Source organism: Rhea pennata, chromosome 3 (genome assembly GCF_028389875.1).
Source record: "Rhea pennata isolate bPtePen1 chromosome 3, bPtePen1.pri, whole genome shotgun sequence".
NCBI lineage: Eukaryota > Metazoa > Chordata > Aves > Rheiformes > Rheidae > Rhea > Rhea pennata.
In genome coordinates, this window is record NC_084665.1 from 36,948,053 (window position 1) to 36,974,474 (window position 26,422).

The window sequence follows — 26,422 nt, forward strand, 5'->3', positions numbered from 1 at the left end:
TGAATGGGCTATGAGCTCTTGAGACAGATGTGGTGAGCTGTAATACTTAAAAAAAAAAAAAAAAAAAAAGAAAGAAAGAAAAAAAGAAAAAGAAAAAGAAACAGGATACACCATCAGTAAACTTGTGGTCTTATGCAAAAGCATCAAATGGTGTGAACAGAGTGGGCAGCATGCAGTCAACTTTCAACTTCGCTACTGTTTTAGGTAAAACCAAAAGATGCCACTTTTACTACTAGGGGGGCTGCTAAGGGGAGGTCCACACCTACAAGTTACAGCAATTTAACTTAATATTAAAATATCAAGGAAGCTCAAATCCCTGTGTGGGGACTTTCACGTTGGTTTTCAGCAAGTTACATCAGTTACAGGCACAAGCTAAACCAGTAAGTTAGGTTTAAATAGGCTTAAATTCAACATACAGAGTAATATTTATTTAACTAAAAGGAATTTAAACAGCTTTTTAGCCAAGCCAAAGTAAAGGCACATGTATCATTTTCCCCATTAATTAAAAGTGGGCTATTTTCTTTCTATTTAGGGCCAATAAACAGTCACATGTGAACAGTTCAACTTTGACATAGAGGCACCTCTATCAGTCTCAGTTCATCCATAAACTTTCCAGAGGCCTGAATGAAGGAGACTCATATTCTTTACAAGACTAGGACATTCTTAAGGGTTTTAGTAAGCCAGACCTCCCCTATTCTACCCCTCCTCCAAACCTACATCACATGCTGATAAATGCTTGCATTAAAGGGCCTCCACCTTCTGGCTGCTAGAAGGAGAGCCCTAAATGTGAGCAGCTGAAGAGAGAAAGGTAATCAGTAGCTAGGGAAAAAAAAAATTAATTGAGACTGTTCAAGTACAACTTCCCGTACCATATATCTTTTCTCTTTGTTCTGCCTTGGTCATGTCAGCTGAAAGCTCTTCAGGACAGAGTTTCTCTGCTCCTCATGTGAGGCTTTCACATGAGACCCTTTCTTGTGATTCTTGTCCCCGCATATTAGTGCAATCAGCCTAATAAGAATCCCAGATGCGGCACATAACTGCTGCACTTCGGCCCACATAGGTGCAATTGAGACATCTGTATGGGCTAAAGTTAACATCAGTATTCGGTTGCCCCTCCTGAAGACTCTCCCTTCCGAGTGGATAATATTCCTTGTAGGTTGCCAGTACCAGCTTATTTATTACAGGACACACAACTCAATTTTTAGAAAATTCTGAGCAAGTGACATGGTCAGGTTTCTCCAGGGTCCAACAAGACAAAACCATTTTAGACAGGAAAGGGAAAGGATGTTGGGCTTTCAGGCTGCCTAGTGCCACAGCTTCTGGTCCAGTCCTTGACCCCAAGCATCACATGGAGCATCACAAGCTGGCCGGAAAGTGTCGCATTTTTTGCCTTACCAGTGATGCTTATCTTGTGGAGCGGGGACTCAGCACAAGAGGGAGATTGTGGCACTGCTCCATGCGTGCAGGGTGCAAGCCCTGCTGTGCATTGGGAAATAATGAAAGTTCAGTTAGGCTCAACCAGTGTGGCTTGCCAATATTCATTCACCTTTGCTCAGACCTATTACACCTTTGGACAGCTGTTATCCAATAAACCAGGAGACCCACAATAACTGTCTGCACTCTTCCAGTTGAATTCACTCTTCTTCTGGATGAGATTGGGGCTTTGAAAGGCACTAACCAGACAGGGTCATTTGTGTCTCAACAGGGGAGAGTGCAGAGGGACGGCTAAGTGCATGCCGCATTGGCTGCTAAAGCTAAACTTCATATTAACAAGAGACATTGCACAGAGGTTGTTAGTGGCTCCACAGCTTAAGATATGAGAAAAAATTTCACCTACTCCATTTCATTCCTCTACCCCAAACCAGTGTAATCTCTAAGCAAAGAGCATGTGTGGCCATAGGGCAGAAGTGTGCAAGTTACTAATTGCCAAAATGTATTTCATTATTCTCAGCTTTGAGAGGAGACTCCACTGGGCTATTTACTACCAAGACATCATACATCACCAAATTAAAATAAAAGGGCATAGATATACAAGACCTATATATGTACTCTTCTTATAGGAACAGAGGTTAAAAGAGTAGGACTTTAGGAAAGAAACCAAGTGGATAAATGGACTCACCCGTATACATTACTAAGCTATTAGTTCACAGCCACAAAATACCTTGTAGATGCTGACAAATTGGAGTACAGGGTACAACATATGCTGATCTGACATAAAAGAGAAGCTTACAGAAATCATGAGGAATGCTAATGGAGTGTCACACGATCTATTACTTTGAGGAATCAGAAAGTCACCTGATTAGGAATGCTTAAACAGCATTTTGTTTAGCACTCTTAACCTCTTACTGTGAAATACAGTCAAGATTTTTGAGAGGACAGAATAAAATCCACATTTTTCCTCAGTTATAAATCTCCTAAAATAACGGATAACTTGATAACTGTGACACTAAAAACAAAGATTTCATTCTCAATGGCAATTCTAGTGTTTTGTGGAACTGGTTAACTCATCCTTCAGGTTTTCCCCATCCACTTCTGTTTCTGCTGCCTTACTTTACTGTGTTGGCATTTGTCTCTGTAAATGGAACCTCTGCTAATAATGGCAGTAAAGCTGAACATACATCTTTTAATTATTTCATACATGAAGATGATGACCTTTTACTTCCACTTTCCACTGGTCAGGGTAGTAAAATTTCCTACGAATGCATCAGGTTTAAAGCAAGATCTAAAGTGGCACTTCTGTTCATGTTCAAGCAGAGGCAAATGTTCAGCCATGCTTCTCAGTAGTTTTATCATAAAATTGTTTTGCTCTTTCCAGTTAAGCAAAACAAAATTACATACATCAAACATTTGATTAACATGTGTGACATGGGGGGATCCAGCTCTTTCGAAATTCTTTGCTCTTCAGCATGTTGAAGGTCTTCACCACCAAAGTACAGTCCAAGGACAGGAGAGCTAACAGCAATAAGAGCTCACATAGCCTTTTAAGTTAATCCTAGTCAAATCAAATCAAATTGATATACTTCTACAAGCCATCTAATGTCTTTAGGCCCTAAGAAAATTTTCTGGCAGTTACCTTAATCATTCACAGACCTGCAAACAACTCTTTACAGTCTTTCACAAATAAATTAACCAGGTCACATAGATCAAGTCAGGGAAAACAAGACAAAACAAAAAAATCCCTATCAGCATATCTTCTTGACTGATCACACTGTCGTATGCCCTTAAGGACACCGGACCAGGCCAAAAGAAGCCATTTTTAGTTATTTTAAAGCAAACATGGGGAAAGAATCAACTCTTCGGTTCTAAAAGGCAATGACTCAGTACACTTATTTTTAACTATTCTGTAACAAAATATTTTAAATTTTTGTTATTGTTTACCAATGGCAGCTATATTCTCTTAAAGCCAAGCTAGAAAAATAGATCTGTTTATTAATTGGATTATTAATATGTCCTAGGCTTTATTTACCAGGCTCTCTGACACTTAGAGACACTTATAAGCACTCTCAGAGCTTATCTCTGATAAGCTTCGTGATTTACTTTTTTTCTCCACAAAACTTATTTTTTTTTTACACTGGAAATTTTGTATAGTTACACTGTCCCAGAGAAATGTCTTTTTTTGAAGCTGTTAAGTCTCCCAAGACTCATGACAGAGTCAGCATTACATACACATCTCAATCAATTTTAAGGTAAAGGAGGACTGTAAGCATCTCTAACTTGTAATAAAGATCAGTAAGTATTGTACAAAAGATCTTGTATGATAAACCTGTGGCTTCCAAATAGATTTTCCCTTGGAAGAAGCTTTTTCACCAGATACAATTCTGTAATTTCCAAGTATTTCCCACAGTAGAATAGCTGCTCACAACACAATAGTTTCTCTACCCGCAGTGTCAGACAGCCAGATTGCAAACATCTGCAGCACACATTACAATGAACTCACAGGAACTACAGACACATATGAAGCTTGTCATGCATGTAAAGTTTTACAGACCCATGTTAGTCAGCCAAAAAGGACAGAAAATTTCTAAACATTCCAGAAAGTGAAATGTTAAAACACATTCCCTCTTCCCTTTTCCACCTTTGTACTATGTTTGTATCAAGAGAAGATAAAATAATTTTCTGTGGTCACAGGTACCATCGAAGGGAGACTTCAACTCCTACTACTTGTTATCATTTTCAGTATCAATGGCTGAATCAGATTTCTCACTTTTTCTGGTTTCTTGAATTTTCATAGTTGAAGATTGCAACAACTGCAATTACTTTACATCTAATAAAAGCAAACGTATCACCACGTGAAGAGGGAGAACTGTTTGTTCGTATTTCCCTTCTGAGCCCCCATTATTCTATACATTACCTCCCCCCCACCAAATTCACATCTTGTACCTATTGTGGTATAAGAAGTGGCTCTTCTTGTAGAGAGCACAGTTTTGCTGCTGACCTTTCTTCCTATAACCACAATTAAAACCTGGGTCAACTTTAGAAATATCTTGACCACACATTTACAGCCTGAGAAGTACTTACCAGTGCAGTAAACTGAAGGCAGCAACTGGCAAAACAATAAGGGCAGGAAGAGGCTTGCAGAAGGTGAAGTAATGGGAAGCTGCATGTCTGGCAGAGGAGCAGGACAGAGTTAAAAGAACAGAAGGGCAGAACAGGACTTGGGCTCCTTTTCCTAATTTGGCTGCTATAGTGTCTTTCTAATAGACTCATCTGTCGTTTTCCCTTTGATGGATGTAGAAAATGGTTCACATGTAACTGCTATTTTCCCACAGATGTGCTAATAGATCTCATGCAGGGAGAGAGCATGGACCAGTTGCTAATGGTCAGCATCGCAGCTCGCTCCCTGGTGGCAGTTTTCCACTCACTGCCAAGCTGATGCTCTTTAAGGAGAGAATGCAAATTAAAATGGTGTGCTAGATTACAGAGACAGACACACATGATAGTAGACAGACATGCTGCGTGATCCTAGCAGCTCATGCAAATTGCTGTCTACTGCACACTCACATGAGTCAGGGACGCCTGCCTGGTGCAGTGTTATGGTTTTGCATCTGTAGAAGTCTCTGATGACTCACAGCTCATAAGCAAGCAGGCCTGCAGAAAAGCTGGGGGAATAAAAAAACAACCTGGAGTCAGAGGAGAGCCAGCATCTTTCTTAGAACTGAGAAGTTCTATCAACAGACCCTGGACAGCAAAACAAATAAGCAGTTTTCCTTCTTTACATCTACTTATCTTTGTACAAGTTTCCCCTGGGAAGAATGATAAAACAATGGCAGGCTTCTGATTCCTTAACGCTGCAGAGGGAATATCTTAAACACAGGTATATACTATTTCCTAGAGCAATTTAGAGGTCATTAAAATATTAAGCCTCAACAAAAATATTAAGCCTAATAAAGAGAAGACCAGACAAGAGATTATTTGCCCTAACTTTTCTTATTAGATTTTATACTCATTTTCAGAGGTAACAAAGCAAGTTTCAGTCTGCTGACTGAAATCTATTTTCTTACTTAGCAGTCTACCAAGAAACACACACTGTCTGTACAACTGCATGAACATAGACAGCAAGCTTCTAAGACTGTTTATGAAACAACGAGAAGTTGACAGTACAGGATATGAGAGCAGTGTCACTGCAGTTAATTCCTATATCCCCTGGTTTTGGCACAGAGTGAGTTTTATTAATAACCAAGTACCTTCCTAACAATAAGATAGTTTGCAGCCAAGAGGTTAAATGACTTTTTTAAAAAAAGAATAATAGCAACAAAGATGTTTCTCATCAAAAGACTTGAAACACAAACATAGGTTTATTTGAAGATGAGCTATATATAAGAGTATACAAAACAGTGAGATAAATTAAAAAAGGGGAAGGAGTCTGTGTGGTGTAAAAGACAATCTGTCTTAATGAAAAAGAGGAAAAGCATCTTACAGACTGCTTTAGTAAGTAATATATTAAACAAGTAACTTTGATCTTTAGCTTGTTCAGATTATTTTGTTAGTTAAATATTTCTTATATGCAAGAATATCTAAGACAGGATTGCAGCTATACAACTATCCCACTTTCACAACTACAGAACATGGTGCTACTATAGGACTTGTGAAAAGCAAATCTTACCAAAAAGAATTGGTTGTGTTTGCAGGGCTCATTTTCTAACATACAATGCTCTAACGCTGTAAAATTCACATATTTGTAGCATCAAACAGTATTTCCTCCTGTAAAAGAGTAGAAAATCTAAAAATGCATACTTTATACAGATGTTATACCTATTATATTGTCAAAGAGTTGCCATTACTAGAAAAGCAACTGAAGCAGCTGCTGTTAGCTGTAACAGTTGAGAACCTCATCCTCCACCAGCCCTCTCTCTGGCTGTATGTTATCATCTGTGCATACACCCCCTGTTTCCATGGACATAACTGGTAGCATAACACCTTTCCAGTATCTGATTCAGGCCATCCCAAAATATCTGTTGCCCTAGAGAGTAATTTGCAGACAATTATTAAATTAATCCATGCCTATTTGCTTTGTATTTATAGTGGAAACTGGTAATAATTTCCCTTTCAGCATTTAATTATCAAATTTGAGCTTGTCAGAATTTCTGGAAGGGGTCTGCTTACCTCACCAATTTAACTCCAGTAATAATTACAAAGCTATGAGCTAGAGGTTTGGGGGTTCCTTTCCCCTCCCCCAGAACAGCACAGTGTTCAGCACTGAAAGACTCACTGCTGCTGAAATCACATTTTCAAAACGGTTCATGCCTTTTCAAGCTTATTTGCAGGTACGAACTATATTTATATGAGCGCTAGTATACCAGATTATCTGTGCTCAAGCCAGAGATTACACTAATTTCTGAACCAATATAATTGAATCAGTGCACAAATTCCCAAAGGAGCCGATTTTGAAACACAGACATCAAACAGCAGTTTGCACCTTGCAAGAGCCGTTACTCAACACTTTAACCTAAAAACCTTCTCTCTCCTCTTGCTTCCAAATTGTGACCTGAGAACAAGATCAGAGAAAGGCCCCAGCACTCGCCTTCGTCCCCCTCTCACTCCAGGGCCCAGGTATTAGTGAGCATCTCGCTCTTGCCCTCACTGTCCCACCAAGTGCCTGCAGTGCGGGAGGCACCCGGGGCCTCTAGTCTCTCTCTCCATTTTCATTATCAGACCTCCCAGATGCCAAACTCTGTGCTTCCAGAAGGATATCAGCGTCAGGAAAACTCTGAGCAGCTCTCTGCTTAGGATCAGTCCTAAGCCCTTTTGGGATGCATATGCCAGGGGAACGCCTGCCTTGCCTGTGTTAGGCATCCTGTGGTCGCACCTTGCACACCAGCCCCATACAGAATAGGGGCAGTGAAGATGCTCAGGGTCTTCATCCAAGACCTCCAAATACTCATTAAAGCTGTAAGAAGAGATATAGGATCAGTTCTTTCCTTTAGCAGAAAAACTGGAAATCTCCCATTGCCCTGGCTGAGACTCCAGAGTGGATTTGCCTGCGCTGGTGCATCAATTAAATGAAATAATAAAACCTTTTGGACTGCAGGGAAAAAGCAAGCAAGATCAAAAATGTACAATTTAAGGGGAGGAGTGCTCACTGAAAAAGGAAAAAAATTAAAAAAAAAAAAAAAAAAAAGAATTCCAGTTCCTGCCCCGATGCCTACTTAAGATAAAAATACACTGACAGTCATTAGGGCAGGGCCTGGAAACCAAGAGTTTTAGGAAGGGTGCAGCGGTTTCAGGAAGTATGTGTTCATGAGCTTGGTGAAGCAGCCCATGAGTAAGCAAGCTAAAGTAGGCAAGATATCATAAAGCAGATGAGATTATTATTATTTTGTAAGGAAGCTATTTCATGAACCGTGTGATAAGGCTGGAACGTCATCGTTATTCCGATTTGGATGACAACAATCACTATATATCCAGGTGGTAAAGGGTGACTCAAGCCCCAGTTTAGCAAAGATATGTGATGTAATTTGCTCCACTGACATCAAATCACTTACATGTATAAGCTGCTTTTCCTCCCTCCCACTAGCAAACTGAGAAATTTCCAGGCAAGCTCCTAGTTCAAACACTGGGTCCTTGAAAAACAAACAGAACTCATCAATGCATGTTATAAGAACCAGCATCAAGACTATGGGTTGGGTGGATATACATACTACCTTAGCCTACCAGGTGGGTAAAAAGAATCTAGCAATGAATGATAGGCTATGAATAAAAGCCCACCTGTAACAATGCTGGTTCAGATTAAGGAAATTATGGTCAGTGAGAATGGAGACTAAGCAGGAGAAATGCTATGACTTTTATAAAAATATAAAAAAGAAGAGAACAACACAGCAAAGAAAATACTTAACGTCAGGTCAAAGACCACTTCAGCTGCATGTTTAGCAAACATGCAGATATACCCACTATCAGCCACAACTCAATCTGTTTGACCATGTCACATATGTTTTATTTAGTTATTGGTCTCTAGAACTGATTTCTACATTGAAACCCATCAATCTGCCTCAGGTGTGGTGAAGAATATATATATATCTCAAAAGGAATGGAAAATTCCTGTTCTAGCAGATTCTGGATGGGAACTGTTTGTGCACACATTTCATGCACTCCTGAGTCTCTCGCACAAGGCCACCACTACTCTGTGTGAAACATCTTCTTCCATAGTAGAGATTGAAAAGAGAAGCCGTTTTAACAGTAGCGGAAGGAGCTGTATAAGGAAATGTATTGATATACATAACATGTAATGTCAATATGTGTTAGCTCCTGGTATACTGAGTTTGGTATGGCTTTTGTGGTAGACCAAAGTGGGCATACTGCTGAATCACTAATATGAGATTTGTGCTAATTTAAGATGATAGGGTTATTTTCTCTTTGTAGGAACTAAAAATATAAAATATCTGAACAAGAATAGCTCAGTTTTGCACAGATTATTATGCCTGGCAGATTCTTCAGATGTTGAAACATTTTCCCCATTGCTGAGAAACTCCAGATCATTAGTAAGGAGAATATACATAAATCACAGGTGGGAGAGTACAGGCTAGAGAAAGAGTCAAACATTTCATCCCATTTGAATGCGGTCAGAGGAAACAGCAGCAAGGGGAGCGGTGATTCAGAGAAGTGAGACAGCAGATGGCCATCAAAACAACCAGAGTAATTCTCAAGGGAAACTGTAATTTCTGCTGAGCTGTAAACATCAGTGGTGTGGGTATTTCCACACCCCCACACTTTGATCCTGACCCCATATATGCTTAGATGTAAGTTGCACTTTCTGATGGGACCACTCATGAGTTCAGCTCAACAAATATCTATGTGTTTTCAGGATTAGTTTTTTTATCTGGACTGACCAAGTCTGTTTTGTTGATATTACTAGTGTTTATAGCTGACGTTCTTTCATCTCTATCACAAGAGAAAAAGTTACCCACTGCCTCAACTCCTCTGACCCAGTAATGGATGATTTAGATAAGTTACACCAATAAGCAATCATAGTAATGAAAAGTCAGTACTACATTGACCATTTACATTGAATAGAAAAACAGCACAGACATAAGAGCAATGAACAGCAAAAGCAGAAGACCTGACAATTTTTAGCAGCTTTTTTATTTAATCTAACACTCAGGTATTGTACAGTACAACAGCTAATCTCCAAATACATTGCCTTTCCTGACTTAAAATAAAGGGCCAACTTGAAAATATGTCTGCCAAATTGATGACATAATGTATGTCATAACAAAACATAAATATCTTAACAGAAAACTAATTCTGTGTAAGTTGTTTAGATTATCTGTACATATATTCTGTAGCTAGGTGCAGACAGCTCAGAAAAAAAGAAAATCACACACGTACTCCATGGGTATTTTTAAAAGTAGTTTCCTCTCTTTACTCAGGAACATCCTGGGAGTGGCTCCTGTGTATAATAACATTTTCAATTACAGAGAGGAACTGGCAAAACTGTGGTTACTCTTCAGCTAGACGTTTTCTTACAGAGCAGTAACATGCCCATTCAGAGAACTGTATGGCTGCCCTTATCATTTCCTTAGAGTAAAAGGAAAAGAATTTAACAGGAACCCTTCAAAACTTTCAGTGATACAAGCATGCGCTAAATTTCTGCAGAAGGACAGAAATATTCATGCCATTAACGAATATCCTCTACTATGTAATCAACAAAAAATTCGAAGATGAATGGCTTCTGTTTTCTGTTTGGGCTATCTGGATATTTAGCTATGTTAATGTGAGATGTAAGGACTGAACCCTTCTCAGGACAAAGCAGGAAGAAATTCAATTTGTGTACTTCATATCTCTACAGAACTGCCTTGTCTTACATGAACATAGTGGAGAGTATATTCAAAAAGCTGAGCCCATGAGTTTCCACAAGATAAGGATATTGAATTACAGGAGGATGGTGATACAGAGGTTGTATCTGCTGCCTAACTATAAAATCTCCATGTGCCCCAATGGTATCCAATAACTGGTACTGCAATAAGAGATGTCGCAGTTGGAATTCATCAGGAAGGCCACAATACGAGGAGAACTGGAAGACTGCAATAATCTCATCTCTCAAAGTACACTGTCTGCATTTAACAATAATGATCCCTAATAAAGTTAGCTGGAGGTAATAATTAAAATAATAGCAGCCTTGAGAATCTTGTAATGTTGCTGTTGTTGCTCAAGTTTTCTTTGTTTTGTGGACAGATTTAAATGTCTAGTCATTAATCTTGAATTTTATTGAAGAAAAGATACAGTAATGATGGCTGGAAGCTGTAGATAGAGCAGTCTTGTTTAACTTAAATTTTGCAGATTGGAGTGATGTTTCTTCTCCTTTATTGTAAATGATCTCAATAACCAATAGTATAGAAGCACAAGACTCAGCTCCCCTTACCATGATTTCTGAGACAGTTCAATGATTGCTTTGGCAGGGTGCTTTCAGACATAGGTACTGTTACCTGAAGGTGAGCTCACCAGTGCAGTTACATAATTTTTACTACGTAATCATCATCAGTTCTCTTTTATATTACACTCACTTGCCAGAGAGGCCTGAGAATAACATCAGTCCACAAGATACATCTATAGCAGGATAATAATCCAGATGATACAGAACCAGGTGGCTTTACAACCTGGCTCAGTGGTTGTGCTAGAGCTAGGGAAGAAGGTGCAGCAGGAATGGTCTGAGCTTCTATCCATTTTCTGGTGGATTTGGGCTTAATTAAGATCAAAGCATGGTCCTTCATCCGAGCTTTCCAACTGGCCTGGCAACTTGCTCAACAGAGAACATTCATCAAAAAATGTAAAATACCCTGTCTGGAAGCAATCACACAGTGGACTAGCACTACTCAAAATGAAGAATTTCTACTCTTCAGAAATTCTGAGGAAAACGAGAGTCCCTCTGAGGCCCGAATAGGAAAGCAAGGGCAGCCTTGTTATTCCTCCTGCCTTGGGATGCAGACTTGGACGGGCCTGAGAGGCTGTGTTGCAGCCAGTGCTCCAAGGTTTTGGAGCTCCTGAGGGCAACGCCAGGCACCTCGGGCCCCATAGGCCTGTCGCATCCATGGCCTCATGTGCCACTGGTGTGGGAGGGCTCTGGTAAAACCACAGCCTGAGAGCACCCGAGCTCTTGGTGCAGAGGCAGCCTACCCTCAACAACAAGAACAGGCAGGAAGCCAGGCAGACTTCTGTTTTTGTGAACAATAGGAACTGATTGACATTTTCCCATAAAATTTCCATTTCACTGGCAAAGCCATAAACTATGGTTTAAAAGGAAAAAAAAAAAAGTTTTCAGGAATGAATAAAGAAAGTTTCTCTTTCTATGTGCAAATCAGGATTATTCTATCCATCTTTAAAGAAAGGACCACTAGATCCAGTAAACCTCCCAGTATTTACTCTTCATTCTGATCTGAAATTCAGGCCTTTTGACTTGATAGACACCTTCCTCACCAGGATCCCATTGCTCTCTACCCCTGCCCCTTTTAACCTTCTCTAAAGCACCTGGCACCTTTCAGTCTCCGACATATCAAGCTCTATTACTCATTCATTTGTTCCAATTCTTAAGTCTTATTGCAAAAAAAACAGTTCATCTCTACATAAATGATTAAAAGTTCTTTTATATATATATGTACATCCAGTACTCTAATTCTTGTGTTTTTAAGCAAAATTTCAGACTAGAATAGACAAAATATCAGATGGGGAAATCAATCATTAATGAAACAAAAACCTCAAAAACGCAAGTATACAAAAATAAATTGAATTAAAAACCTAGAGATATTTAGAAGACTCACTCTCTGTTTTTAGGGAGAATTTTTTATTTACACAGTCTATTTATGTATTACTCTCCAGAATCAATCAATTACATCTTAATCAGTGCATCTTCACTGCTCTCCTGTATTTCTGTTGCTACCTTCTTTCCTTTATCTCAGAACAGTAACTAGTCACAAGCAACTCTCTTCAGACTGATCACACTATTTTGATGGTATACCTCCATCAATCCCTTATTTCAGTACTTTTAAGGCAAATATCGTAATTGCTCTATTCTCAACTTGCATCGTTAACCCATTAACAAGCTCTATGGAGAAGAGAAAATACATTTACCGTAAACAAACTCTCCATACCAACATCTGAGTAAACGAAACACCATTTCCCCCCCCACCTGGGCTAGCATTAGGACAAAATACGGTACCTGTCTGGTTCCTGCAACAGCGAGGACAATGCCCGTGTTAATAATAGTTCAGAAAAATACAGACATTCGAAGCTTGAATGACTGTTTATCAATGAGGTGACAAAAATATGCCTCACCCTTAAGTGTTTTCACAAGACGTCCAAGATGAAAATAGGAAAGCAGTGGCAGTCTTGAAAAAAATAAAAACAAGGAAAATCACTTACTGTACTTGGTTCTGCAGAGGTATTCAACACAAACATCACCCTTCCTTGTCCAGCTGCCAAGTGCTAGAGCATGAAATGAGCAGCTGTTTCCTTCAAGCTGGGGCTGTGTGTCTTAAGTAGTCACATGCCCCTCCTGATAAATCTCACTGCCGTGCCAGGAGGTCAGAATCTGAAGATCATTATTCCCCTTATTAGAAAATCCTTTTCATAACAGCAGCCTTTGCTAAAGCATTTGACTGGAACGTGGCGCTATGTGTTCCATAACTTACTTTTTTTTTTTAATGACAAACACCAAAGAGCAGATAAGCCTTAATCAACAGTAGGGGCAGCACAAATGGAAAGTTAAACACATCCCTGTTGATTACTTCAGTTTTGTTCCTAACTCCACAATTTGCTCTGTTTAAATTTAGTCTTAACGTCAGGAACAGGACAATTTATGACACTACGGCGTTTATAGCATCTTTAAGCCCAGGCTACTACACAGAGCATGCAAAACATGAACAATCCTACTTTTGAGGATTAGTTGGATTTAAGGGGAAACATCCCTATCTTTTGTGTTTGGACAGGAGAGCAATAGGTGCCTTACTAATACTGGAGATGCTTATTTTTCTGGTATCTAGCATTTTTACAGCATGGATATGAGGCCCTGTTGTGCCAGACATTGTCTAGTCACATAGCGATAGCTCTTTTGGGGTGGGGACTACCAGTCTAAACAGTGAGAATAAAATGGAAAACAAAAGCATCCTTATCCCCATGTTCCCAGACGTAAAACAAATGAAGGAGAAACACTGAAGCAGAGACTTTAACAGATTCTGGGAATTTTCCAGGGAGCTATGTAGCCATACCCAAATGAAATTCAGCTGCAACTCTGTCCCTAATTCCTTTCAGCTTGGTCACATTTTTAAAAGGTATTTAGGTGTTTAAAGACACACAGTCAATGGGATCTCAAGGGTGAGGTGCAAAACCCTGAAATGCTTAATTTCCATCCCATACACTATGCTGAAATTCTGATAGCAGTTTACTTTAAAATGACTTAAGAGCATGCACAGCCAATTGCTGTAGCTCAGTGAAGGATGTATAGTACTTTATTGTTTTGCAAGCAGATGCAAGATTGCACAGTCTCACTGGATTATAAAGTGCATTACAGGGTACTATTTTAAAAGCCAACCTGCACTAACAGTAAGTATTGCAACTGAAATGTGAACAAGATAAATGAATTGCTTGGAGCTAGATAACTGCTTGTTAAAATTATTAAATTTTATTGCATCTAGCTGGCACATTTACTAGAAATCAATGAATGCCTTCAAATCACAGAAGATGGTGGCTGTAGGGGGAAAAAAGGGTAATTCAGGTTGCTTCCTTATCCAACTATTCATATTACATAAACCTGCACATGGTTATGAAACCATGCAGCCATCAGCACGGCCAGTATGGCCTGAGGCAAGAAGGAAGGCCTCATGCCAATTATCTGTGCCTCTGCTGGGCTTGTTTTCTTGCTACCATGTGAAACTGCTGAGTTTCCTTGAAAAGTTTTTTTGGGGGGAGGTGGAATCCCTCCCAAACTATGCTGTCCCTCATAAGCCAGCCAGATGTGGGGGGTATGCAGCACGTCGAGAGGCCCTGGTCCTGAGGACGTGAGGACCTTCTCCGAGGATGCGAAGTCCTTCTGCGAGGATATGCGGGCCAGCGCCCCGGTGCAAGCCCCATCCAGCCCTCACCTGTGCCGCCTGCACCCCAAAACCTCGACTCTTCCCTGGCAACACGTCAGGGTTAGGCATGCAGTTTGTTCCTGATGCTCCCGCACCCTGGTAATGCAGGTAAAAGGCACATAAACCAGCACGAAGCGTTAGTTCAAAGCCTCTTCGGGGCACGGCTGCAGAGGCAGGTTACTGGGTGCCACGCGAGGGACGTGGGCACCGGGGCCGCCGGCCCCGCGGCAGAGTCGGGGCGCTGCCCGGCGGCCGTTGCGGCCGTTGCAGCCGTTAGGGCCCGCGCAGCGCGCCCCCCCTCCACAGCGGCACCGCGGCCCGCCATTTCGCGGGGCCCAAGCGTGGCGGAGCCGCGGGGCGGCGAGCGGCAGCCCCTCACCTCCGGCGGATCGACCCGTCGCGGGGAGCCGGAGGGCGCTGCCGCGGCCCCGGCCCCACAGCAGCCCCCAGCGGCCCGAGGTGCCCGCTGCAGCCCGGCGCGGCGGCTACGGCCATTTCGCCGCCGGCACCTGGGCTCCCCCCGGCCCCGTCAGTGCGCCTCCGCCGCCGGGGGCAGGGGCGAAGCTGGGGACCGTCCACTCCACCGGGGTCCCACGGTTGTACCGACTCAGCAAAGTTTTCACCTAAGGGATGTGGATTTGCGAAAACACTTAACCATTGCGCGATGCTGAGCCTCGGTTTTGCATTTGTAGAAGGGTGCGTAACTGCTGTGCGAGGAAGAATGCTTATAGAAAAGGGGGTTAATGGCTATATAAACAGCAAATGTTTGCTGCAGATGTGCCGGGCCTTGTTTTATCCCAGCGTGCGCTAGGGCTTGGCAATGTGTCTGCAAGTGGCTGCTCTTGGCAAGGCTGAGACACCGTGATGCGGCCGCCGCAGAGCTCCCTGGAAACTTTCATCTGGCCTGTAAAGAGAGGAGGAGGCCAGCCTACGTGGGACTTCGTGCTGCTGGGCCTTGTGAGCAGCTGAGGAGGTTGTAAAAGGCAGGTAAAGGAGACAGTACAAGCTACAGAGTTAAAACAGACATAAAGCCATGAAAAGTGAGTTGGTTTCAGTTGAGGACGCTGATAGGATGGTAGTGTCAAAGAGAGATGTTGAGCTGTCCCAGCAGAACTGAGCTGGGGACTGTTGCAGGATGCCAGCTCAGCGATGGCTGCACCCAGCAGCAGGTGTGAAAATCAGGCCTGGCTCAGAGAAAGGAGAAAGCACTGCTGTGCTTTAGGGCACTGCCATTGATCAGATGAGTTACCTTTGACAAATGCTGTTTGTTTCCCCTAAACCACACTTTTATTTGAGGTTGAGGACAACAGAACTTTATACATAGCTTTAAAAAGAAAGGTTCCTAAATTTTTTTACAAACTTCATTATAAAAGATCTTGATCTCTACTACTATTAACAAAAAAAGGTAGAAATGTGTTACACAATAATTTACCCTGTCCACACAATACATTGTACGTCTTTTGGTTATGCAATAACACCCTTTTACATTTATCAAAACCCTTTGGTATTTATCATTGATTAAATACTTGTAGTACCCAAGGCCATTTCAAGCAGGACACAGAACAACCAGAGTCATCACATTCTGCCCTGAATAGCTGACTATTTTTATTCGGTAGTCATGCTCCACATAGGGATGTAATTTGGTAGTAGTGACTGAATGGCAATATTCCATCAACAGCTTGAGATACGCTCCTTGAAAAGAAAAAGAGCCTTTGTACTTTCTCAAATGAGTGGAGAAATAAATGATTTTATGTGGTTAAGTAAAATTATTTTTTACTTTACGGTTAAGATTGCCATAAACTCTGTGGTTCATGTGGGGAAAAAGCTTCCCACTAGCTCATGCTAAATGTTCAAATTTAAGTTACCGTTATCAATAATTTTGATATAATCCCTGAAAATAAAACTCCCCCAAAATTTATGTTTCTTTTTTTTTGATTCTTTCCTTTGGGAAAAAAATACTGCCATACAGATAAGAGTAAGATAGGAAATACAGACACAGTGAATACAATGTTTGCTGTGTCTATCAGATAACATCTCCGTATGAGAGGAACTTTGCTGTTTGTTACACAATGGTACATTCTCTTTAAGTTGAAGAAACAGCTCAGGACTTGACTGCAAAGGGTATATTCTTTTTTTTCCTGTGTACAATGATGCCTCAAACAGAAACAAGCAAATGAACATAGATTTCTCAGACATATTAGAAGAAATATTGAACAGTAACACAAAAAATAAGTACAGTTAGTGTAGAACGGTGATAAGAAAAGGTACGTGTAATGTTCAAAATTTAATGCTAAACAAATAGTATGGATAGCTTCTAAAAAAGTTACAAAGAATTAAAGAATGGAAAAGGCACCGTTTTCTTTTGATTCAGTTCAAGGTAAGGAAGTAATTTGCTTTTATTGATGCTGAATAAGCAGATCCAAAGCCTCTCTTTACTAAACGTTTTATACCTTGTTTTTAACTATTGTTTCTCTTATCCTTTTAGACATATTTGACTACGTCATGTTTATGTGTTATTTAATTAATTGTAGGTGCATTCATTAGTAAATTGAATACTGATAAAGAGCATAGCTCAGCATCAGTGCTTTGATATTGTGCTAAAATTTTGGAATACAGTGTTAATTTGAGAATTCCTGGCAATTATGGAGGTATGCTTTGTGGATTGCATGAAAATGTCTTTTTCTATTAATGTATTCTTCTGGAATTTGTGTAAGAAGAGGTAAGGTTCTCAACTGACATAAATGGACCCTCAAGGAAATTAAGTTAGGTTATACTACTGAATGTCTGCATCATTACATCTGTTTCTTAAATATTTGCAGTATAGTTTAGCTGCATCTTTTAGCATATGTGGAATCCATATCTAACAATCAGTGCCTAGTTTGCTGATCCACCTCAGTGCCTCAGATATTATATACCCTTCACTATCAGTAGAAGTGATTGAAAGCAGATCATGGAAGCCTTCACTAGGCAGGATGTTTTATAAATACCTAAGTGTGATTAAAATGTCTGCTATAAATAGTCCAACAGCTCTCACACTAAACTGCCAGCTGAAGGGCAACTGAAGGACATAATGGAAAGTAAATTTCACTGAGAATATTTTAACTAGGGCTCTTGGCTTTTCAATACATTAAATTAGTTTGAAACATCTATAGGATGTGTTAAATACCTACCAAGCTAAGGGAATCCTAAGTTGTTGAACATGATATTTGGGGCTCTAGGGGGCACAGTAGTACTGTAAATGCAGACACTGAAGGGTACCTCTAATAGTCACGTTATGGCTGAGAAATCAAGAACTGTGAAGATAGGGTGTCATCAGATTAGTTCATCCTTAACTCTCATCCTTGAAATAAGTCCTTCCTTTGTATCAGCAATTATTTGTAATAGGTGGAGCTTATGAGTGCAACCTAAGTGGTTCTAGGTGAATCTTAGAGTTGAGGTTGCTACCTGCTTTCTATTGGAAAAAAAAATTTTGGTTGCTTTTAAGTGCATGAGAATGTAGTGATTTAAGCTGAAATTCTGTCTGCTGTATACCTGTCTGAAATTGGGAGTTTATGGTGACTTAAGCTAAAAAATTTCATTTTCAGAAGTCATGGAAATTGTTTTGTTTTGCCATGTTAAACGTTTCTTGTAAGAAGTGACACTGAAAAACAGTAATGCTTCTAGGCTCTGAAGCATAGACCTGACGTTTGACAGATCAGTTGTACGATGGGATATTTTTGACGGCCTAGTAAAAAGTCAGCCCAATTGTAAGCTTTTGACTAGTGTTGTCACTTGCTCAGTAGAGACTTGAGTACTTGCTACTGTGACTGCTGAATTCTCTGGGAATTGAGCTGAGCTGTCACACTGTTCCTTGTGCCGTGCCCCAAAGGGGCTGCTACCTCTCCTCCCAGCTGTCCTCCCATGACTTTCATAGGCCTTGGTGAGAAGGAGATTGTCTCTGCTGGGCTCTTAGGTTTTTCCTAAAAAAGGTGTAAAGATGCCAGAAGAGATGGATAGGAGGGAAAACTGTATGAAGAAAAGTGTGAAACATGTGAAGCATGGATGTACAAGAGTAAAGAGGAAGGATACAGGAGGTAGACAGGGGAGGTGGAAGGAAGAAATTTGAGGGTAAGGGTGGATTGCATAGGAGTATTGGGAGCAGCATGAGCAAACCACTTAACACCGGTCTTTGCACTCATTTACATCCTTGTGTACCCCTCCCCTTTTCTTCTTCTTTCCTCTTCATGTCCAGCTTAAAGTCTGTTGTCCAGTTTGTGAAAATGTTGTGTAGTCACAGCTGCAAATTGATGGTAGTTGTAACTTAGCTCATGTAATATTTTTTGAGATACAGGGAGAAATTAGATTTTAGCGATTACAAATTTAGCACACAAAACAGTGGATAGTCTTAATTTTTCTGTACTTTTGACCCTCAGATTTTAAAGGGGATGACACAGAATAATGAAGTGATTTCTTTTTTCTTTTAATGAATATTGAATTTCACTACAGAAATAATAATAAAAAGCTAAAGTCCACTTAAACAAAAAGCAGACCTACAAAAATAACTCCCCTCACAAACCCCCCAAAGTTCACAGGAACTGTATTTCCTTCCTTATATCAACATATGTGAGAACTTTAATTAATAAATTAGCTGTTACTATTAAACTAAGATGCTTTTTACTTTCAGTTTATTTTCCTTAGTTCTTTTTCACAGAGAGAGGTCACAATTCTTGTTTTTCTATCTGTCCTGCAGGATATGTTTGTAAGTAGAAACACCTGGTCCAAAGCCTACAATGTAAATTGAGCACTAATTGACTGTTGTTGCAGAGAGGAGGCTGTTTTGGAAAATGAGCAGACCCTCAGTGTTATCTGATTACCTCATATCAGGTAATGTGTGAGTGTGTCAGTAAGTCTGCCTTTGAGCCAATGTGTTGTCTTCAAACATGGAATTGCATCAAAACGTCTTTTGATGGTAGACTGGGTATCTGGTTAGACTGGGATCAGAAATTCCTTATATGCCTTGAAAAGGACCAGCAAGTAGCCAACAGTATGCAGCATGAGGCATTTAGGTTTCCAGTTTCTCAGTCCTTCCAGCAAGCTCTTCTCATTTAATTACCTGTTAGTTATTTGATGATGAGTTTGCATGCTGCTTGGGAGTTTATCCATGATGCTTCTCATTCAGTAGTCTGTCTTCCATTTTTATGAAAGCGGCAGGAGTTCATGAAGTTAGTCCAAAGCAACTGATAGTTAAACGAGAATGTACTTGTGATGTCTTCAGTTACTGAAATGGAATGTGGATTGTGCTCTTCTTTTAAAAATAAATGATGAGAAAATTTCTTTTGTAGTCCTTGAAGTAGTTAGCACAGAGATGGACAGATTAGTGTGAGTAGTTCCATGCTGTCAATACTAAAGAATAGCAGCATTGCCTTTGCTCAGGGATAAGTGGTGAAATTGTGCTATGCAGTCACAGCAAGTGGAGAGAGTCTCTTCTATTGCAAAAACAGTATGTTTAAAAAACAAAACAAAACAGAAATCCTTCAGTGCCTTATTTCCAACTAAATTGAATAGCTGTATGCCACAAGTTGGATATGCTGGTTTCATAGGCAGAGCTTGAAGACTGTATATTCCTACATATGTATGTTCCTTCTAGTTCTAGTTATGGTAGCATCACTAAACACAAATCAAATCTGTCATAAAGGATACTGTTTCCTTTGCTACCTAGATTGTTGTGACATTAAGGATTTCTAAACACACTTGAGCACGTAAGAGACTTGTATTTACCATCCTGATTGTGGACAACCTGCTAACAGGGGTGGGGCATTGCTGCAATGTTGAATATTCTGTGGCTGTCAGTTTTTGTTGTCTTCTCTACAGCAAGGGTAAGTTTGAGTCAGTCAGCAGTTCCTTTACCACTAAGAAAACTTCAGCAAGGATGTTTGTTTTCTCAGTTGATCCAAACAAGCTATGACATTGGTGCTATTTTTTGAAGAGCTCTTTATCACAGCCTCTCTCAGATGTAAAGTGGAACGTTAGTTGCACAAGAAGTTTTCAAGTCAGTGAACTTCTGATTTTTAATGTGTTGTTTTCTGTTTTACAGAAAACACCTAGCTTTCTGGGATTTTTGTATTTTACTTGTCTCCTTGTCTCTCCTGTTTTAAGTTCAACAGCTTTCAGCTTTGGCTTGTATAGATCACCTCTGAGTACACTTTTCACTGAAAATCTACACTAGAGACAACATTATTCTATGAATTGTATTAAAATATTATCTGAATATTTTTCATTTCTTTACTTAGCAATTATTTATGTTACTTTTCTCAGTCACTGTAATTATACCTGTTCCCCTCATTGGTATAAACTTGCTTCCTTCCTAAGCTATATGCTTAATTGACTGAGCTACGATGTGAATTGCTGAAGCAAGATATTTTGAAATAGGCCAGTAAAGTTCTGAATAAGACTATCTATGTTATTCTATAATGAAATAACAGAAGATATGAATTACAGACATTTTGTTTATATTGCAGCTAGAAATACGGTTAAAACAAAACACCAGGATCAGATTTAGCAGTAGGATAGCTATTTAAAAGTTTACTGTCCACAGAAATTCTGTGCTATAGTCATTATGTATTTCTGTCAGTAAATACAGTTGCTAGAATACTTGTGGAAAATAAGCAAAGACTGGCATAAGCAAGATTGTAGCCAGTGTTTGTTGGACTGTGTTTTTATGTTGCATGGTTGTTTGAAACAGGTATGCTTGTGAGCAGTGCCTGGAGTGGTACCCACAGGCACCCCATCTCACTTTGCAGATTTTGCACTGCACATTCTGTAACATTTGCAACATAAATGATACTATTAAACCTGATATTCTTGCAGTGTCCCTGGCTTTCATCCTCCTGTCTTGTAAATGGGAAGACTAAGGTAGAGGAAATTTATAGCTTGTCTAAATCTACACAGGAGAGTTAAGGCATGGCTGCACATAACCTTCCTGGCACCTGGTCTCTCTCATGACAGCCACAGAACTAAACTTTGTCTGACTTCATTCTCCTTTTTGAGGAACACTGGGACATACCACAAAAGGCTGAGCACTTTTACTAAGCAGAGATGACATTTAATACAACACTAATCTGAATGAATACTTGAAAATAGTGTTTCTGAGTTTCTGCTGGAGAGCTGTTTCCAAGTTTTTCCCAATGCAATATGGTTGAAATCTGTCATCAGTGATGCACAATGTTTATAAGAAGGGGCCTCTTATTCCCTCTTCACCTCCTTCTTGCTTGAATTGAGCATCACGTAGGATTGTAACTATTTTTTATGAATCCCTTTATTATCCGTGTCAGAGAGTTTTCCCATAGCTAAGTACAAGACATATTCAAACATTTGCATTATACATGAGAAGTAAAAAATGTTTTGTTTTCTCTTGTTAATTTTGCGGTGTATGTTGCCAGCACTTAGGTCACAGCAGTGCTTGGTTTGGCAAGTCAGTCTCCTCAGTGAGAGCTGTGTGAGCTGGTACTGAGTACCTGTATGTTACACTGAAGCAATACCCAGAAGTGGAACAGGCATCACATCTTGCAGCTAAGTGTAGTCCATTAACTGTCACTGTACACGAGTGGAAAAGACAGTCAAGTAACTGACCAAGAAGAGAACAGGAAACAAACCTATTTCTTTCCTTCTAGAAAGAACCTAAACAATTTTGTAAATGACTTTTGTCAAAATGTTAAAAAGTAGTACTCGGCTCCCCTGTAATCAGCAGCACTGTAAGCATGTGCTTACACTATAAAATGAGGCTTGGAACAAAAATATCTAACCCAGTAGAAGTAGCAGGCAGAGTGTCTGTTACGCCCAACATACTGCGTGTTTACCAGTCGAGCTGTGTTCACCCAGCAATCTGTCTGAGTCGGGCTGCATTGTGTGCAAACATCTCAGGGTCCTTGTTTCCCCCAGACTTCCTGTGGGGGGAGTGAATTTCGATCTGTCTGTGCCTTCTGTGTACACTGTGAAGCAGCCAGTGCGAAGATGAGGAAGAGGATTTTGCTTCTGTGCTCGTTAGTTGTAAGGAGATATGCTTATTATAATACCAACACTTAATATTCTTGTATGCCAGAGCCCTTAGGGGCCAAAGCCTCTGTATGCATAACTCTGCTGGATTTATTACACTTGGTTGAATCTGAGCCTTTCTCTGATGCTAATATTCTAGTTTCATGTCTCTTAATGGTATAAGACACTATTCTGGTTTCTTATTTTTTCTTTTTATTATTACTTGACAGTAATTCACTCTCCCACACTAAAGATAATTGATGTGCTGCATCCAGAATTCAGTATAGGCTGTGTTGCATTATAAAACCACAGCATGACATGACGGCAGTATGGATGTTTCTTTTATGAAAAATGCAGAGACTAGCCATGACTATGGGGAAGGTCAAGTGGTTTGGAAGAATTCAGGATCCTTTGCCTCTTCCCATTTCTGAAACTATGAAGAATATAGTTCAGTTGAGTTTGAATGCTGTCGCAATTTTCTTTTTCCCTTTATTAATGAACCAGTTGGTCACTGAAGATCATCTTTATCCCTAGCTTTCCAAGATAGTTATGGTGCATCAGTAATCAAAAATAGCAATGAAACATTTTGTGATATTGTGTTGGAAAAATAAAGTATATTCGTGTATAAAGGATTCTAAGAATGCTGAGATGATCTAAACATGTATCTGTACATATTTTTTTTCTAACTAAAGTGACCTGCATCTTTATAATGTAAAATCTATCATGACATAACTAATGGGACAGTACCAGACTTACTAGCTTGACAAAACATGAAATTAACTGCAAACTGCATTATTGTTTGCAGTTGATTGAATTGTATTGATGGAGCAGACCTACCACAGTGCTTTGTATTGTACCATGACTGTCCTGGCTGTTTACTTGTTTACCTTCCACTTCTTTTCTTATCCTGACCTAATGGCATCACTTCCATGCGATGCTGGCAAGGGAGCTGGCATGTTTGCATTTTGATATTCCTGGAGGTGTATGTTCTGTTAGAGCAGTGAGTTGCTTGAGTCCCTGGGCCTTTGGGGAGAAGTTATGATGTGTGCGTAGTCTATTTGGGGATCACTGGATAAACTGTTTTGCAAAGTCATTGCTAAACAGGTGGCTGGGAAGTTGCTGTCCACTGCAGAAATGAAAACAAATCCCTGAAATGAGTTCAGGGAAAAGCCGAGGTCTAAAACAGGATAGCATGCCACCATCCCCTGCTTGTCAAGAGCTGGGACAGGTTCCTCCTTCCTCCAAGGTACCCGTTTGGTTCCCAGGAAGGACCATGCTAACAGTGAGATTGCCAAGCCTGAAGCTGAATGGAAAGGAAAGCAAGAATACTTCTTAAAGACAAGATTTCTTTTCTCTGCTACCCCAAGAATTGAGGATGCATGCATGGTTACCAACTCTTTGGAGGAGACTTTAGCCATTGTCTCCTGTTGTACTTCTGATTAAATTCTGCTATGAGCAAAAATAATTATGTGATTATGTAATAATATAATTATAATAATGTATTACATAATACTCTGTAATATAGTGGAGTTTTGCTTTGTTTTATGTGTTCTTCGAATATAGTTGCTTGGGATATATATGAACTTGATCTTTTTTAGGCTGTTAGCTGAGTAGGCTTTGGGCCATCCTGTTTCCCCTAACTACACTTTCAAAGTAGCCCCGGAGGGTGTGTGTTCCAACTCGTCTATTCTTCTGCATTGTAGGAGATCCTTTGTAGTCAAAGGATCCTTGAACCTGGGAAACAGAACATTAATTGTGGAGAAGGTGGCACTTAGACCCCAAGGCTGTCTTTCTTATTCCCCTTGCCATCATTTTTTGTTGTGACCATATGTTGTATCCCTCAGCACCACTGTTCTGCTGTTGTGTATTCATGTAATATAAATCCATTGTTTCTGATCCCTGCCAAGAAGGACTCGTGGGACTCATGTCTTGCAGTTTTTTTTGTCTTGGGTTTAAATAGTAAGTCTTTTAAAACTGCATTTGTACACTCAGGGGTCTGATAAGAAGAGATTTGACAATACCACTTTTGCTCAGTCCCTGCATTAGGTTATCACTGTTGCAATGTCCCATCTACTTCTAACAGTGGCTCTTTATTTGTAGCACAGTTTATACATGGCTGTGTTGGAGATGAGAGAGTCAAAGACAAAAAGACTTTAGCATGAAGCTTGAACTGTAAAGTACTTTTTTTGTTCATCCTTGTTTATGCATCTGAAGTAAAGTTAATAGGTTTTGTGGTATATTTCTCAGGGAGAAACAGTCCATTTTCTATACATTGACCTTCACTTCTGTGCAATAAGCTGGTACCTAGCTGGTGCCCATTTAACTGCCATTTGAGCTGAGGAATTTCTGTCAACTTGAACAATTTTCACTGGGCTGAATCTTTGTCTGCTTATAGAATATTGTGATCATCTCCTTCAGCTGTTATCTTGAACATAATATATATGTATATTCTTGTTGTAAGCAGGAAGGTTTGAGCTAGGTACAGGAGGAATGGTAAAAATTAGTGTATTGTGTTTGAGTCTAATGACTCTGGCTTGGCTTTAAATTTTATCAACCCATTGAAATAATTTTACTTGAAATCGATGGGACTACTCATATGCTTAAATTTAAGCACCTGTATAAACTTTTCCACAAATCAGGATGTGAGTCAGCACATAGTCATAGGGTTGTATTATTATTTTTTTAATATTACCAAATAAATAATTTTTCAGCACTGACATTTTTGTTGTAAGCATTTTCCTGCTGTGCTTTATTGAACTATCTTGATGCTGTCAGATATTGAACTTTGATTTCTTAATTCATTTTGGCTGGGTTTTGTGTTTCCTCTCCCCTGGTTCTACTTGTTGATTGAGATGGTACCACAGACTGCACATATGTCCTCAAAAATCTTACTTGGACTGTGTCCAGACAGATGTACTGGTACTTCCAAGTCTCTACTGGCTGTTTCATTAGTGTTAGCAGGCTTGACTGTGACTTGGGAATACAAAGCTCCCTTGTAAGAGTCTCTGATACAGTGGAACAGGGGTTTAGGGAGAAATTAAGGTACTTATCCCAGAGCAACTGCATGAGGAATAATAAATCCTACTAAATCTGGGCAAACTTTGGGTAAAGGCATAGCATAGTTTGTCACCTGAAGTGCATTATTTTTTTAAGTCATATGATTTCTCTTTCAGACAATCTGAGCTTTCCTGGAGCCAGAAACATAGGCTGCCACAGAAGAGTGACAGCTGACTGAAGTATTTGATGAGGCTACTGCTTCTTTTTATCTCTTGCCAAAATAATGGCAGATTAAAAAGCAAGTGAACCTCCACTTCCCTGTGATATATCAAATTCTCCTATTTAATTTTTTTAGGAGACTTAATAATCCCAATTCTATTAGTACTTGTGCACACAGAAAAGTGTTTATATACAGAGAATCTCTTCAAGAGTAGTTAGGCTATAGCATGTAATAAGATTTTATGAAGTGGAGGGGTATAAATTTATTCTAAAGCCTTCTGGAATGATTTGCATCTTCAAGACAAAACTCTGTTTTCAAGCTTTGGACTCATGAACTTTTGAACACAAAGCCTTGTGAATTCTTGTAGTTTTGAAACAAATCTTTTTATATACGTGTTCCACTTCTTCCCTCCTCCTCACTCCCTCCCCAAACCACTAGTTTTGCAATTACAAGTCTATATAAGACTAGTTTTATTTTTTTCTACTAGGCTTACTAACTCTCACAGTTGCAGAGGCAAGCTTGAAAGCACTGGTTATAAGATCTCAAAGGGACAAAGATAGAAAATACGTATTATTTTTAAGCCAGTGTATTTCTAAGTCGATCTTTGGAAACGGCAGTGTACGTTTTGAGCACCACA

At 39.8% G+C, this 26,422-nt stretch overlaps 1 protein-coding gene across 1 annotated transcript in view; it reads right to left on the bottom strand.

Moving 5' to 3' along the window:
• RASGRP3 (RAS guanyl releasing protein 3) overlaps positions 1 to 26,422 on the bottom strand; it is a 69,023-nt gene that overhangs the window by 39,807 nt on the left and 2,794 nt on the right. The window contains exons 2-3 of the mRNA XM_062573625.1: positions 6,104 to 6,201; positions 5,002 to 5,099 (exon numbers count right to left, since the gene is read on the bottom strand). The gene's annotated coding sequence lies outside the window, so the exon portion shown is untranslated. The remainder of the gene's footprint in view (positions 1 to 5,001; positions 5,100 to 6,103; positions 6,202 to 26,422) is intronic.